The 14,703-nt window shown below is 44.2% G+C and overlaps 1 long non-coding RNA gene across 1 annotated transcript; it reads left to right on the top strand.

Moving 5' to 3' along the window:
- Positions 1-341: 341 nt before the first annotated feature.
- On the top strand, positions 342-12,763 carry LOC110342398. Its single transcript, XR_005880243.1, has 3 exons — positions 342-457; positions 3,455-3,595; positions 12,513-12,763. It is a non-coding gene; the product is annotated as an uncharacterized LOC110342398 (long non-coding RNA).
- The last annotated feature ends 1,940 nt before the right edge of the window (positions 12,764-14,703 follow it).

Here is a 14,703-nt window from a genome sequence, read left to right as displayed (position 1 = left end):
ACTCACACATGTGCTGTGTGATTTCCACAGCTGTCCATCCGATGTCCTTCAGTAGTGGTGGGCTTCTTCACACCAGTGTTCCCGGTGATGATGCTGTTGGTAAGAGTTCTTTCCTCATCCAGCTTTGACCTAGTGCGAGTTTCCATAAAACTATGCGTCATCAGTAAACTCATAACTGGGGGTAGGGATGTGAGGGTGATCTGACTGCGACACCAGGGTTGATCCGGCTGATCAGGCTGGGTAGGCTGGTGTCCTTTAGCCCTTCTAATGGCCTCACGTGCGTCAGTAGGCAGACATCTCACGTACCCCGCAGCACTGACCACGCCCGTTTGGACGTGGTCATAGGTACGTGGGGGAAGGGCTGAGATAAAGGTCGAGGAAGGAGGGCTCTCACTCTCCCGGCTGCGGTCAAGGTCGGAGACCAGCAGAGCGCTGACCTCAGTTCTCCGCCTGTCATGTAAGTGACTTCTGTCTCTCTAATAAAGTGTCATATGACTCTCCTTCCCGGTGTACTTGGTGTGTGAGTAAAACTGTACCAACTAGGGGACTCTGCAGTTCTGCTTTTTTGTTTTTCCTTTCCTCCCTGGCAATGGCTCTGTTGACAGTCTCCATTCACACTCACACGTGTGTGTACTGTGACTCACTGAATAGCTTCCTGAGTTCCTTTCACTCATCTCTTCCTTCTTACATTAGAGACCCGTGTCCTGGAACTCAGGTCATCCATCTTGATTTATTTCCTAATTTGGACACAAAACATCCTCTCATTGCTTCTTGCAGAGACCACAGCTTTCATGTATGGGTGTCTGTGTGTCTTTCTTTAGGTCTATCACTGGAGCTGTGTAGAACCTAGGACTGACTTATAACTTTTCCTTGGGTGGAAAAGTTGGGTGGAGTGGAAATTAAAGCTGGTGTTCAATTATTTATCTTGTTAGGTAATTGATTCTTTTCACTAACATTTTTAGTGATTAGTCAGTTTTTTTCTTTAGAAGGAACATTTCTCTAGCCATATTATTTATATTAAATAGGCCCTATTTTATTTTATTACGGGAATAAATGGTCTGCTGGTTAAGGATATTAGCACATAGCTTACTAGCGCCACCTTGTGGACTTTCTGAATTTAGCATCATTACCTTTGAATCCGGCAGGAAGTCTTGGGAAACTTGCAAGAACTAGCAGGCATCGTTCGTTACATCCTTGGTGTCTCTGTGAAAAACTTCCCAAGTACAAGAATACCTTGAGAACTAAGCGTGGTGGCACACACCTGCTATACAAGAACTGGGAAGTGGAGTTAGCAGGATCCCAGGTCAAAGTGGGCGGTAGACAGAGACCCTGTCCAGAAACCCCAAACCAACCAGTCAACCAACCAAAGCCATAATCAAAAGAATAAATCATCTCTGCTCCATGGCACCTACACTTACATTTATCTTGTGGTTTAATTTTAGCACCTATCTAATTTTATCTTTCGTTTTGAGGCAACGTCTCTACGTGTAGCTCAGGTTAGCCTGGAACTTGCAACCCACGTGCCCCTAAAGCCCTGCCTCTCGAGTGTTGGGGTGGCAGGCACGCACCGCTGTTTCTAGCCTCATCTAACTTATGAGTGTCAGAAGGTATTACTGTAGAGACGTAACAAGATATCTTAATATATCAGTGTATATGGGGAAGAGTGGGTCCCTTGCTTCTCCACAGCTGCCTTGTATTGTGGCGTGTTCCTGGTTCCTCTGGGGCATCTTACTAGCCCACAGCTGGCCTGCCACAGGGATGAACTTCGAGGGAAACAGCAGATATGATTAGGTGGCTGTGTCTGGTAAAATGCTAAGAGGCTGACAAGTAGCCGCGGCCAAGACAAGTTGCTAGCGAGGAACTCTGCTGTGTGGGTTACTATCTCCGAGTTACACGAGCTACCCCTCTCTCAGTCTTCGTACCAGTCATTTATCCTTTTTCTTTGTTTTATGTGTAAGGTGCTTGGCCTCCACGTGTGCCTGTGTGTCATGTGTGTGCCCGGTGCCTGAACAGGCCAGAAGAGTGTGTGGAAATGCCCCTTGGCAAAGAGTTACAAATGGTTGTGAGCCACCTCATGGATGCTGGAAATCAAACCTTGGCTCTCTGAAGGAGCGATGAGCACTCTTAACCACTGGGCCATCTCTCCAGCTCCAGCCATTTAGTGAGTATCCCTGGCTGTCTTAGAATTCACTATGCAGACCAGGCTGGCCTCAGACTCAGAGATCCAATTGCTTTTGCTCCCAAATGCTGAGATTAAAGGCATGTGCCACCACTGCTTGGCCCCATTTAATTTAAAAAAATTAATCTAAAGACTTCATTCAGAAATTTAAAATGCTTTTCTTTGCGAAAGACTTCAAAAGGATTTTGTTGGTAGCTGCAGAGCCTGCTAAGTCTCAATCCAGCGGACTCCTGAGAGTTCCCACAGTGTCAAATTATTGGGCCATGTGTGAACCACCAGTGCTTGGGCCAAGTGCAAATTGATTAAGGTTTCAGATAGGTTAAACGGGAGCTAAGGCATGCTCCATAACCTAAGTGCCATTTAGTAAGCAGCCTGTGGTCCTCAAAGGGATTTTGTTATCACCTCTCTCTTTTGTTTAAAGGCTGATTTACCAGACAGTTCTGAGTCACGAGTAAGATGGTTGCCTCTGCTCTTGAGTAAAGTAGAACTGGAATATTCCCTCTCCATAGATAGTGCTAAACAGCTTGAAACGTGCATAATTCTTAGTTTTTTATTCCAGGGGCATCTGCTCATGTAAGTGACTAATAAAACAGCAAATAGCACCAGTAGTTATTTCATTTTACTACTTTGTAATTGAAAAATAAATAGGGCATGCGTATAGTAAATTCTTGTAACCAGTTCACGAACACAATTCTACACATTGGTGGTCACAAGCTGTAAGGAGCAAGCTTCCGTCTCAGAAAACTGAAGTGCACGAGGAGTACAGCAGTCATCTGCACACCGTGGACATCAGGTTAGCGTGACAGCAACGATGGTTGCTGTAAGAGCAGCAGCCAGCATGCACAGAACACTGTTCTGACTCATCTCGCTGTTTCAACAACCTAGTGAAAACACTAGGTTTTTTGTTTGTTTGTTTGTTTTTTCGAGACAGGGTTTCTCTGTGTTGCTTTGGAAGCTGTCCTGGAACTCACTCTGTAGACCAGGCTGGCCTCGAACTCACAGAGATCCACCTGCCTCTGCCTCCCGAGTGCTGGGATTAAAGGCGTGCGCCACCAACGCCCGGCTAAACACTACGTTTTTGTTTGTTTGTTTTGTTGTTTTCCAGACAGGGTGTCCCGGAACTTGCTCTGTAAACCAGGCTGGCCTTGAACTCGCAGAGTTAAATTGCATGTCCACTAGAGAGACACTGATCCTGTGCTGTCATCAGGCTGTGACTGCCCTAACTACTCCTAACTGCTCCATACTGTATAAAGCAGAGGTTTTTTTTTTCTCCAGACTGTGCCTACCTTTGAGAGACTCCACTTTACAGGCAGCTGATGAGGCTGATGAGTCCATTTTGAGGGAGAAGGGTGACTGGAGCCCAAGGAACACTTGTAAACCACACTGTCTACGTGGCCCCACCCAGGTCACAGAACGGTGAGTGAGTGACTCATTCCTGGGATACAAAGAGTGTCACACTATGGGGCTGGGGAGATGGCTCAATGGTTAGGGACAGTCGCTGCTCTTGTAAAGGACACTGGTGGTTCGGTTGCCAACACTCTGCATCAGGTAGATCAGCAACTGCTTGAAAAACTGTAGTTCTAGGGTATCCTGTGCCCTCTCTGGCCTCCTGGGATGCCTGCCTGTCCATGGCGCTCATACATACACTCAGACCAATAAAACGTCATAAAAATAAAACATAAAGTAAATCTTACATGAAAGGAGTACTGCACCGTAAATTTATCTCTTGAGACAATAGGGGCATATGGGAGCATTAAAGTCGGATCAGGAAAAGCAAGCCCAAGAATCTGTGAGTCTCAATACACAGAGAAAGGAAGGATAACTTGTAGGTGGAAGTGTCTGTCCCACCAGCAGCTCCCCCAGAAAACACACCAGGATTGCCACAAGCTGGCCAGAAGCTCAAGCTTATTACTAACTAGTGCTCACAACTTAAATTAACCCATTTCTATTAATTAATCTATGTGCTGCTCCAAGGCTCATGGCATTTACCTCTCCAGCATGACTTGCTTACTCTCTGTCTGACGTTACTCTGACTTTGCCCCTCTTCTTCCCATAGTCCTTAGTTTGGCTGCCCCGCCCTGCCTGTACTTCCTGCTTGGCTACTGGCCAGTCAGCTTTTTATTAAACCAATTCGAGTGACAAATCTTTTTTTTTTTCGAGGCAGAGTTTCTTTGCATTGCTTTGGAGGCTGTCCAGGAACTCGCTCTGTAGACCAGGCTGGCCTCGAACTCACAGAGATCCACCTGCCTGTGCCTCCCGAGTGCTGGGATTAAAGGGGTGCACCACCAACGCCCGGCTGAGTGACCAATCTTTACAGTGTACAAGAGGATTACTCCACCCGGATAAGGTCACCTAGATCCCACAGAGGTGAAGGCTTCACAGTGTGATGACCGCCGCCTCCACCATCCTGCCCTCCAACTGCCAAATGCGTGCAGCTGTACGCAGCAAGGATGGACAGACAAGGACCGCTAACCCAAACGGAAGGAGAGAACCGAGTCCCCAAAGTTGCCCTCCACCCCCCACCCACAAGTTGTGGAATGTATCTCCTTCTATCCCCAAACTCATTAACCGGGGACAGGCCATTTTGGAAAGCTCCATTCTGGTTAAAATGTTGACAGTTCCCTGAGACACAGTGAGGAGCATGCCCAGAACTAAAGCGGCTTGTTTTCCTAGACAGAACTTGTTTTCCTGGGGCAGTCAGGAGTCCTTTCGCCTGTCCATCCTTGCTGCGCGCACAGCTAACACTTGGCAGTCAGAGGGCAGGATGGAGGAGGTGAAGCGTTCACCTCTTTGTTTCCACTGCCGACCCCCTCCTACTGACCCCCAAGTTACCGCTGGCCACAAGAATTATCAGTTATCTGACGTTCTTTTACTTGACGCGCGCCATCCCATTTCTAGACAAAAGGAGCTTTCCAGTGCCCCGTTCGGTCCCTTCCATTTTCCCCCTGTAAGTATCCTTGGTCTGTTAAGTAGAAAAGCCAGTTCTTGGTTTCAACGTCTAGAGCGAGCCCCTGCTGCAGCATTTTTTTTTTTTAATGGATTGAACACGTCTCGTTGAAAACACTCATTTTTTTTCCTCTGTCTTTTTTGTTGTTGTGGTTGACCTTTTGTTTGGCGACCTTCTCAGGGAGTCAGGGTGCAGCCTCTGCAATGGGGGGTCCTCCATTCATTTCTCCCCTCATTTTCACATCCAACTCCTCAAGCCCCTCTTCCCTCTCCAGTCACCCACCCGGACGGGGCCCATCTCTCCACTTCTCTCCTTCCACCTACACCCCTGACTCAAACTTGGATGAGTTTTGGGAATTTCCCCCCTCGAAGAACCCTCCCTTCTTGATATCCACTGGGCAGACCCCTCAGGAACCCAGCACCACATGGAGAGCTCCCCTTGAGATAGGGTCACACTGTCAGTAGCTCCCCACTCCAGGGAATTTGCTGGTGTGTCCCCACTGTCTGCTCTATTAGCAAGCAGGGTCCCTCAAGGAGAGAGACACTTTTCCTTCTGCTCCGCCTGCTTTCCCTTCCTTCTTTCTGTTGTACCCAAATTCTGAACCCCCAAAATCACCAAGAGGTCCATTTCGATGCAAAAGCAAAGAGTCTTTTTATTGAAGTTCTTTAATTTAAACACATTAGCTTGGGCCCCTCACTTTGCCACCATGGAGGAAAAGACAAACCAAAAATTGCAAGAAACAATTCAAACAGTGCAAGGTTTGAAAGCTGAAATAGAGACAATAAAAAATAACACAGTCTGAGGGAATGCTGGAATTAGAAAAGATGGGTAAATGATCAGAACTCCAGATGCAAGCATAGCCAACAGAATACAAGAGATGGAAGAGAGAATCTCAGGCACTGAAGATGCACAAGGAGAAAAAGATTCATTGACCAAAGAAAATCTGAAGTCCAACAAATCCCTAACACAAAATATCCAGGAAATAGGGGACACTGTGAAGAGGCCAAACCTAGGAATAATGGGTGTAGAAGAAGGCAAACAAACCCAACTCAAAGGTGCAGAAAACATATCAACAAAAACATAGAAGAAAAATTTCCCAATATAAAGAAAGACATGCCAATGAAAGTACAAGAAGTTTACAGAATACCAAATAGAGTGGACCATAAAAAAGTCCCCTCATCACATAATAATCAAAACACCAAACATACAGAATAAAGAAAGGAAAGGAAAAAGGCCAAGTAAAACATAAAGGCAAACCTATCAGAATAACACTTGACTTCTCCGTGGAAACTCTGAAAACCAGAAGGTCCTGGATAGATACTTTACAAACACTAAGAGACCACAGATGCCAGCCAAGACTACTATATCCAGCAAAGCTTTCATTCACTATAGATGGAGAAAACAAGATATTCCACAACAAAACCAGATTTAAACAATACATATTAAATAATTCAGCCCTACAGAAAATACTGGAAGGAAAACTCCAACTCAAGGAAGTTAACTACACTTACAAAAACACAGGTAATAGATAATCTCACTTTACCAAAAACCAAAAAAAAAAAAAAAAAAAAAAAAAGGCAGGGTAAATCTACACACAATACCACCACCACCACCAAACCCAAAACAAACAAAAATTAACACTCAATGATCCTTAATTTCACTCAATATTAATGGTCTTAATTTGCCTATAAAAAGACACAGGCTAACAAATGGATATGAAGACAGAATCCATCCTTCTGCTGCATACAAGAAACACACCTCAACTTCAAGACAGACATTACTTCAGAGTAAAGGATTGGGATAAAACTTGGCAATCAAATGGACCCAAGAAACAAGCTGGTGTAACTATCGTAATATCTAACAAATTAGACTTCAAATTAAAATCAATCAAAAGAGATGAAAGTCATTTCATATTCATTACAGGAAAAATTCATCAGGATGAAGTCTCAATTCTGAACATCTATGCCTCAAATACAAAGGCACACATGTTCATGAAAGAAACATTACTAAAACTAAAATCACACATAAAACCTCACAGTCTAGTGGGAGACTTTAACACCTCACTGTCGCCACCAGACAAGACCACCAGATAGAAACTTAACAAAGAAACAAAGGAACTAACAGAAGTTATGACCCAGTTGGGTTTAACAGACATCTATACAACATTGTATCCAAACACAAAAAAATATGGAACCTTCTCTAAAATTGACCACATACTCGGGAACATAACAAACTTCAACAGGTAAAAAAAATTGGAATAACTCTCTGTATCTTATCAAACCAGCATACTTTAAAGTTAGAATTCAACAACAACACAAATTGCAGAAAACCTACAAACTCAAGGAAATTGAACAATGCGCAATTGTACCATTTCTGGGTCAAAGAAGAAATAAAAAAAAAGAAATTGAAGACTTCCTGTAATTCAATGAAAATGAAGACACAACAACATACTCAAACTTACAGGATGACACTTTGAAAGCAGTGCTAAGAGGAAAGTTCATAGCACTAAGTGCCCACATGAAGAATTGGAGGATAGTCACACTAGAGAATTAACAGCACAACTGAAAGCTCTAGAACAAAAAGAAACAAACTCACCCCGGAGGAGTAGATGCCAGGAAATAATGACATTGAGGGCTGAAATCAATGAAGTACAAACTAGGAAAACAATACAAAGAATCAATGTAATAAAGAGTTGGTTCTTTGAGAAAATCAACAAGATAGACCTTTACCCAAACTAACCAAAAGGCAGAGAGAGAACATGCAAATTAATAAAATCAGAAATGAAAAGGGGGACATAACAGCAGACACTGAGGAAATCTAGAGACTCTTCAGGTCATACTTTGAAAACCTGTACTCCAGAAAATTAAAAAATTTAAAGGAAGTGGACAAATTTCTGGATAGATATCACTTACTAAAATTAAGTCAAGAAAAGATAAGCAATTTAAACATACCTATAACCCCCAATGAAATAGAAGCAATCATGAAAAGTCTCCCATCCCCCCAAAAAAAACACCACAAAAAATCAAAACAAAAAAGCCCAGGACCAGATGGTTTCAGTGCAGAATTCTACCAGAAATTCAAAGACGATCTAATGTCAATACTCCTCAAAGTATTCCACACAATAGAAGCAGAAGGTTCATTGCCAACCTCTTTTTATGAGGCTACAATTACCTTGGTACCCAAGCCACACAAAGACACAATTAAGAAAGAGAACTACAGATCAATCTCCCTCATGAACACTGATGCAAAAATACTCAATAAAATACTGGCAAATTGAATCCAAAAACACATCAGAGAAATCATCCACCATGATCAAGTAGGCTTCATCCCAGGGATGCAGGGATGGTTCAACATACGAAAATCTATCAATGTAAATCACCATATAAACAAACTGAAAAAGAAAGACCACATGATCATCTCCCTACATGCTGAAAAAGACTTTGACAAAATCCAGCACCCCTTCATGATAAAGGTCTTGGAGAGATCAGGAATAACAAGATTAACTAAAAAGAAAACCAGTAGCCCTACTATATAGAGATGATAAATGGGCTGAGAAAGAAATCAGCGAAACATCGCCTTTTACAATGGCCACAAACAACATAAAATATCTGGAGTAATGCTAACCAAACAACTTTGAGTCTTTAAAGAATGAAATTGAAGAAGATACCACAAAATGGAAAGATCCCCTATACTCTTGGATAGGTAGGATCAACATAGTAAAAATGGCAATCTTGCCAAAAGCAATCTACAGAGTCAATGCAATCCCCATCAAAATACCGGCACAATTCTTCACAGACCTTGAAAGAATAATACTTAACTTTATGTGGAAAAACAAAAGACCCAGGATAGCAAAAACAACTCTGTACAATAATGGAACTTCTGGAGGCATCCCCATCCCTGACTTCAAGCTCTATGTTAGAGCTATAGTCTGAAAACAGCTTGGCATTGGCACAAAAATAGACAGGTAGACCAATGGAATTAATTGTAAACCCTGATATTAACCCACACACCTGATTTTTGACAAGCTAAAAATATACAATGGAAAAAAAGAAAGCATCTTCAACAAATGGTGCTGGCACAACTGGATGCTGGCATGTAGAAGACTACAGATAGATCCATGTCTATCGCCTTGCAGAAAACTTAAGTCCAAATGGATCAAAGACCTCAACATAAATCCAGCCACACTGAAACTCTTTGAAGAGAAAGTAGGAAGTACTCCTGAGTGAATTTGTACAGGAGACTGCTTCCTGAACATAACATCAGTAGCACAGACACTGAGATTGACAATTAATAAATGGGACCTCCTGAAACTGAGAAGCGTCTCTAAGGCAAAAGACACAGTCAACAAGACAAAATGGCAGCCCACAGAATGGGAAAAGATATTTACCAACCCCACATCTGACAGAGGGCTGATTTCCAACATACACAAAGAACTCAAGAAGCTAGATATCAAACTACCAAATAATTCAATTAAAAACAGGGTACAGATCTAAAGAGAGAATTCTCAACAGAACACTCTCAAAAGCACTTAAGGAAATGCTCAACATCCTCAATCATCAGGGAAATGCAGTCAAAACAACCCTGAGGTGCTAACTTGCTCCTGTCAGAATGGCTAAAATAAAAAACACCAATGACAGTTTATGCTGGAGAGGATGTGGAAAAAGGGGAGCACTCCTCCATTGCTGGTGGGAGTGCAAACTCATACAGCCACTTTGGAAATCAGTATGGTGGTTCCTCAGGAAAATCTCCCACAAGATCCAGAAATTCCACTCTTAGGCATATACCCAAAAGATGCACATTCATACAACAAGGACATCTGTTCAACCATGTTCATTGCAGCATTATTTGGAATAGCCAGCACCTGGAAGCAACCTAGATGCCCCTCAACTGAAGAATGGATAAAGAAAATGTGGTACATTTACACAATGGAGTACTACTCAGGGGGAAAAACAATGGAATCTTTAAATTTGCAGGCAAATGAATGGAAGTGGAAGAAACCATCCTGAGTGAGGTAACCCAGTCACAAAAGACAAACATGGCATGTACTCACTCATATATGGATTTCAGACATAGAGCAAAGGATTAAAGGATTACCAGCCTACAATCCAGAGAAGCTAGGAAACAAGGAGGACCCTAAGAGAGTCATACATGGTTCCCTGGAGAAGGGGAAAGGGACAAGAGCTCCTGAACAAATTGAAGGGGGGAAGGGAGTTTGGAGAAAGAGAAGGGGAGGCGGGGAGGGGAGGGGAGAGGAGAACATGAGGGAGCAGGAAGATTGAGTCGGGGGAAGAATAGAGGAGAGCAAGAAAAGAGAAACTTAATAGAGGGAGTCATTATAAGTTTAAAGAGAAATCTGGCACTAGGGAAATGTCTAGAGATCTACGTGGTTGACCCCAACTAACAATCTAAGCAATAATGGAAAGGCTACTTTAAATGCCGGTCCCTGATAATGAGATTGACAACTATTTTGTATGCCATCCTAGAGCCTTCCTCCAGTAGCTGATGGAAGACACCCACAGCTAACACTGAACTGAACTCCTGGAACCCAGTTGCAGAGAGGGAGGAGTGATGGGCAAAGGGGTTAAGATCAGGCTGGAGAAACCCACAGAAACAGTTGACCTTAACAAGGGGAGCTCATGGACTCCAGTCAGACAGCTGGGGAACCAGCATAGGACCGAACCAGACCCCCTGAACGTGGGTATCAGTTGGGAGGCCTGGGCAATCTATGGAGCCTCTGGTAGGGGATCAGTATTTATTTATCCTAGTATACGAATGGATTTTGTGAGCCCACTCCACATAGATGGATACTCTCTCAGCCTAGACACACCAGGGAGGGCCTAGGCTCTGCTCCAAATGATATGACAGACTTTGAAGATCTCCCATGGAAGGCCTCACCCTCCCTGGGGAGCAGAAAGGGATGGGATAGGGGATCAGATGGGGAGTACGGGAAGAGGAGAGGGAGAGGGACCTGGAATTGACATGTAAAACAAGCTTACTTCTAATTTAAATTAAAAAAGGAAAAAATTCTTTTAGAAATGTCTCATCTCTCCCCTTTTCCTAAGAATACATATGTCAATGGCAGATTCATGGGTTTCTCATGTGTAATTCAGTTTATCCAGAAGGAGGCAGCATTTCACTATTAAATTGATGTTTTTGCAGTGGTTCATACTTATTTTCTCTCTTAAAAACTTTCTTTTTTTCTTCCTTCCTTCCTTGTAAATAAAGACAAAGTCTGCTAAATACATATGACCAAAAACCTTCCAGGGGCAAAATTTTAGGACACCATTAGAGCTTTGCGTATTGAGAAAGTAACAAAATCCAAATCTTGCTCAGATTAAATGCAGCTGACATTATGAATGGTGTGTGTGGTAGCTGCATTTATTGCCCCTGACTGTCTTTGAGGCAGAGATACTGATCACTAACTTGTAGTAAATATACATTGGGTCAACAAGAGAGCAACATTTGGGAAACATTAATTCGATTCCCTAAGAAATAAGAATATTAACTAGTAGGTCAGCAAATCCAACTTCCTGTTTCCTGTTCTTACAGACTCACAGACTCTTTTGAGTTAACCTAGAAGCTACACATGGTGCTGCTTGTCAGTGGCCAACGGTCAAATCATTTTATCCATTAAGGGAAATGCCAGTCCAATTGAGGCGGGATCTTAGTGTGTAACCCTGGCTGCCCTGACACTCTCTATATAGACCAAGCTGTCTTTAAGTTTGTGTGAGTCCTTCTGCCTCGGCCTTCCAGGTGCTGGGGTTACAGATGTACTCCACCACACCTGGCCCTGTCTGCTTTCAAACACTTAGAAGAAGGAGACATAAGTATAATTGTATGAAGCGGCTGGGATAGGGGCTCAGTGGATTAGGCTCCTGCTGCAGAAGCATGAGGACTGGAGGTCTGGATCCCCAGAAACCATGTGAAAATCTAGGTGGGTGTGGCTCCCTGCAATCCCAGCAGCACACAGGAGGCAGAGACCAATTGGCTAGTCAGACATGCTAAAATGGTGAGCTCTGATGCAGTGAGGGACATGAAGACATCTACCTTTGAGCAGTTACATGTATGTGCAAACATGTATACTTGCACACACACATCCCCACACATAGGAACACACACACACACACAATTGCAAGATGATGGCACGAGAGAAATTTTCTGTCACCTTGCATTCGACACAAAACTAGTACTAAAAATGGTAACTGAATGTTGATACATGCTCCGTAGGAGGAGTCTGGAGGAAGGTGGGGTGGAGGTTTCTTCCCTCCTGGAATGGGGCTGCTTGCAATCTTGTGGGTCCCACTGTGACAGCCCTGAGGACCCGCTCTGCTTGTCTCCTGTTTGGCAGCGGACTGTAGTCACAAATTTCCTATTCTTTCATTTTAGGCGTGTGGTTATTTAAGGCCTACAAGTTAGTAAGAAACAGAAGATGAAAGCTGAAGAGAGATGGACCAGAGAGAAAGATTGTTGTGGGACAGTTGGCTTGCCTGCCCAGACAACAAGGTCTGTTTCTAGTATTCTGCGATACAGTTTAGGAAAAGTTAAAGCACTTCCAAGTATGAGAATTACCCAAAATGCAACACTCCAGGGGGTGAGCTAGAACTGGCTGAAGGCAGAACATGGGGTGGGAGAGAGAGAGAGAGAGAGAGAGAGAGAGAGAGAGAGAGAGAGAGAGAGAGAGAGAGAGAGAGGTTCAAAACACAGCTTTGAGAATCCTTTGGCTCACAATTACTTTTTTAAAGATTTATTTACACTTAATAAAATTATTTGTATACAGCTCTCTTCTCCCGTATGTGTGTAACTATACCATGCGCACTCCTGGTGCCCCCAGAGACCTAGATCTGGCATAACATATGGTCATCCACTCCTATGTGGGTTATGGGAACTGAACCTGGACTGTCCAGGAGCAGCAAGTACCCTTAACCACTTCAGCTACCTGTAACCTCTTACATGAATCAAGGCAAGGATTGAAACCAGAGTCTTCCTGTGGTTTGGGAGGCACAGGGGTGGGGTGGGGTTGGGGGGAGATAAGTCTCCCTTCCACATTTGCAACCTGCCAGGTCATTTTGGAAGCTGAAGAAGAGACAGATGCCAAGGACTGTCAGGGTCAGCCTGGGCTAAAGTGAGACAAAGACCCCTGAGACCATCCCCCCCCAGCTTTTTCCTAAAGGAACTTAGCACTATGTCACCAGCAGAGTGCTACCGAGTGAACAGGGGACATCTCTAATAGTGCTAGGATCAATTACTTCCCCTCTTAGTCACCTCATCTGAGATATGTAACCCCTTCCATATCTAACAGCCCTTATCTCTGAAGAAAAAGAGAAGAGCCTTAGAGGGAATTTCGACTGTGATTTGGCTGTGTTTATGTCTGGAAGTGGGTGTTTAAATAAAATGAATTAACATTTTTTTTAAAGAGACAAGGTATTGTTATACAGTCTAGGCTGGCCTAGAACTTAAGATCTTCTTGCCCCAGTCTCCCGGGTGCTGGGTTTTCATGTGTGCGCCACCTTGCCTGGCGCTGATTGACTCCTAACTGGGGAGTTTATTCTTCTCTTAACCCATTGGGTCCCGCCACCTCCAAAGGCAGGAACGGGAGGTTGCATGGGAATTTGTATCGTTTATAGAAATGCATGCCGCTACTGTTTTGGCTGGGGTTATCGTGGCTGCGATAAAACACCACTGCCAAAGCAGCTTGGGAAGGGAAGGGTTTATTTGACTTCACGCTTCCACATCACTGAAGAAAGGACAGGAACTCAAACGGGGCTGGAAGCAGGAGGCAGGAGCCGATGGAGAGGCCATGGAGGAGTGCTGCTTACAAGGCTTGCTCCTCATGGCTTGCCTAGCCGGCTTTCTTAGAGATCACTGGCCCAGGGGTGGTATTATCCACAACAGGCTGGGCCTTCTCCTGTCAATCACTAATCAAGAAAATTCCCTACAGGCCTGCCTATAGCCAGATCTTCCAGCACAGTTACCATCCTTTTTGTGTACCCGAGTTACAGCGTATCATAAAATCTTATCACACTATCCCCCATCTCCGTCTCCTGATAGTGCCTGTGTGGGAAGAGAAGGAGGCTGCAAGTGCGTGTTTGAATGGGCAGAGGGAAGCAGGGAGAAGACTGAGGACCCACGGGGGAGGAGCAGCTCGCTTGGAGCCTTGAATGGGCAGAGGGAAGCAGGGAGAAGACTGAGGACCCACTGGGGAGGAGCAGCTCGCTTGGAGCCTTGTCTTTGGAAGCACCAGTGGAGTTAGGAGACATCCCAGAAAGTCTCCTGCTCCGGGATGTGCCAGGAGACACCCTCCTGAGGTCCTCAGGAGCCCTTCTGCTAGGGAGTGAGTCCGTTCCTCTGCCACCCCTTCGGGATTACTTTCTCATTTTCATTCTGTCCTGGAGCTGGCTTCAAGTAGTCACACTTGCCACGCTCCCGCCACCCGGGCTACACTTTCGCAGATTCCCCATTATTTCTGAAGTCTGTGTTTTGAGTCTAGTATCTTGTGTTGAAACTCCTGCCATCCCTTCCTGCTGGTCCCACTGGAGAACAGTTTGTCCCTGACTACTCAACAGCTATTGTAAATTGA

This window comes from Mesocricetus auratus, unplaced genomic scaffold (assembly GCF_017639785.1).
Source record: "Mesocricetus auratus isolate SY011 unplaced genomic scaffold, BCM_Maur_2.0 Super-Scaffold_100011, whole genome shotgun sequence".
Lineage (NCBI taxonomy): Eukaryota > Metazoa > Chordata > Mammalia > Rodentia > Cricetidae > Mesocricetus > Mesocricetus auratus.
The sequence above is the reverse complement of the archived record's forward strand: the minus strand, read 5'-3'. Positions and strand labels throughout refer to the sequence as shown.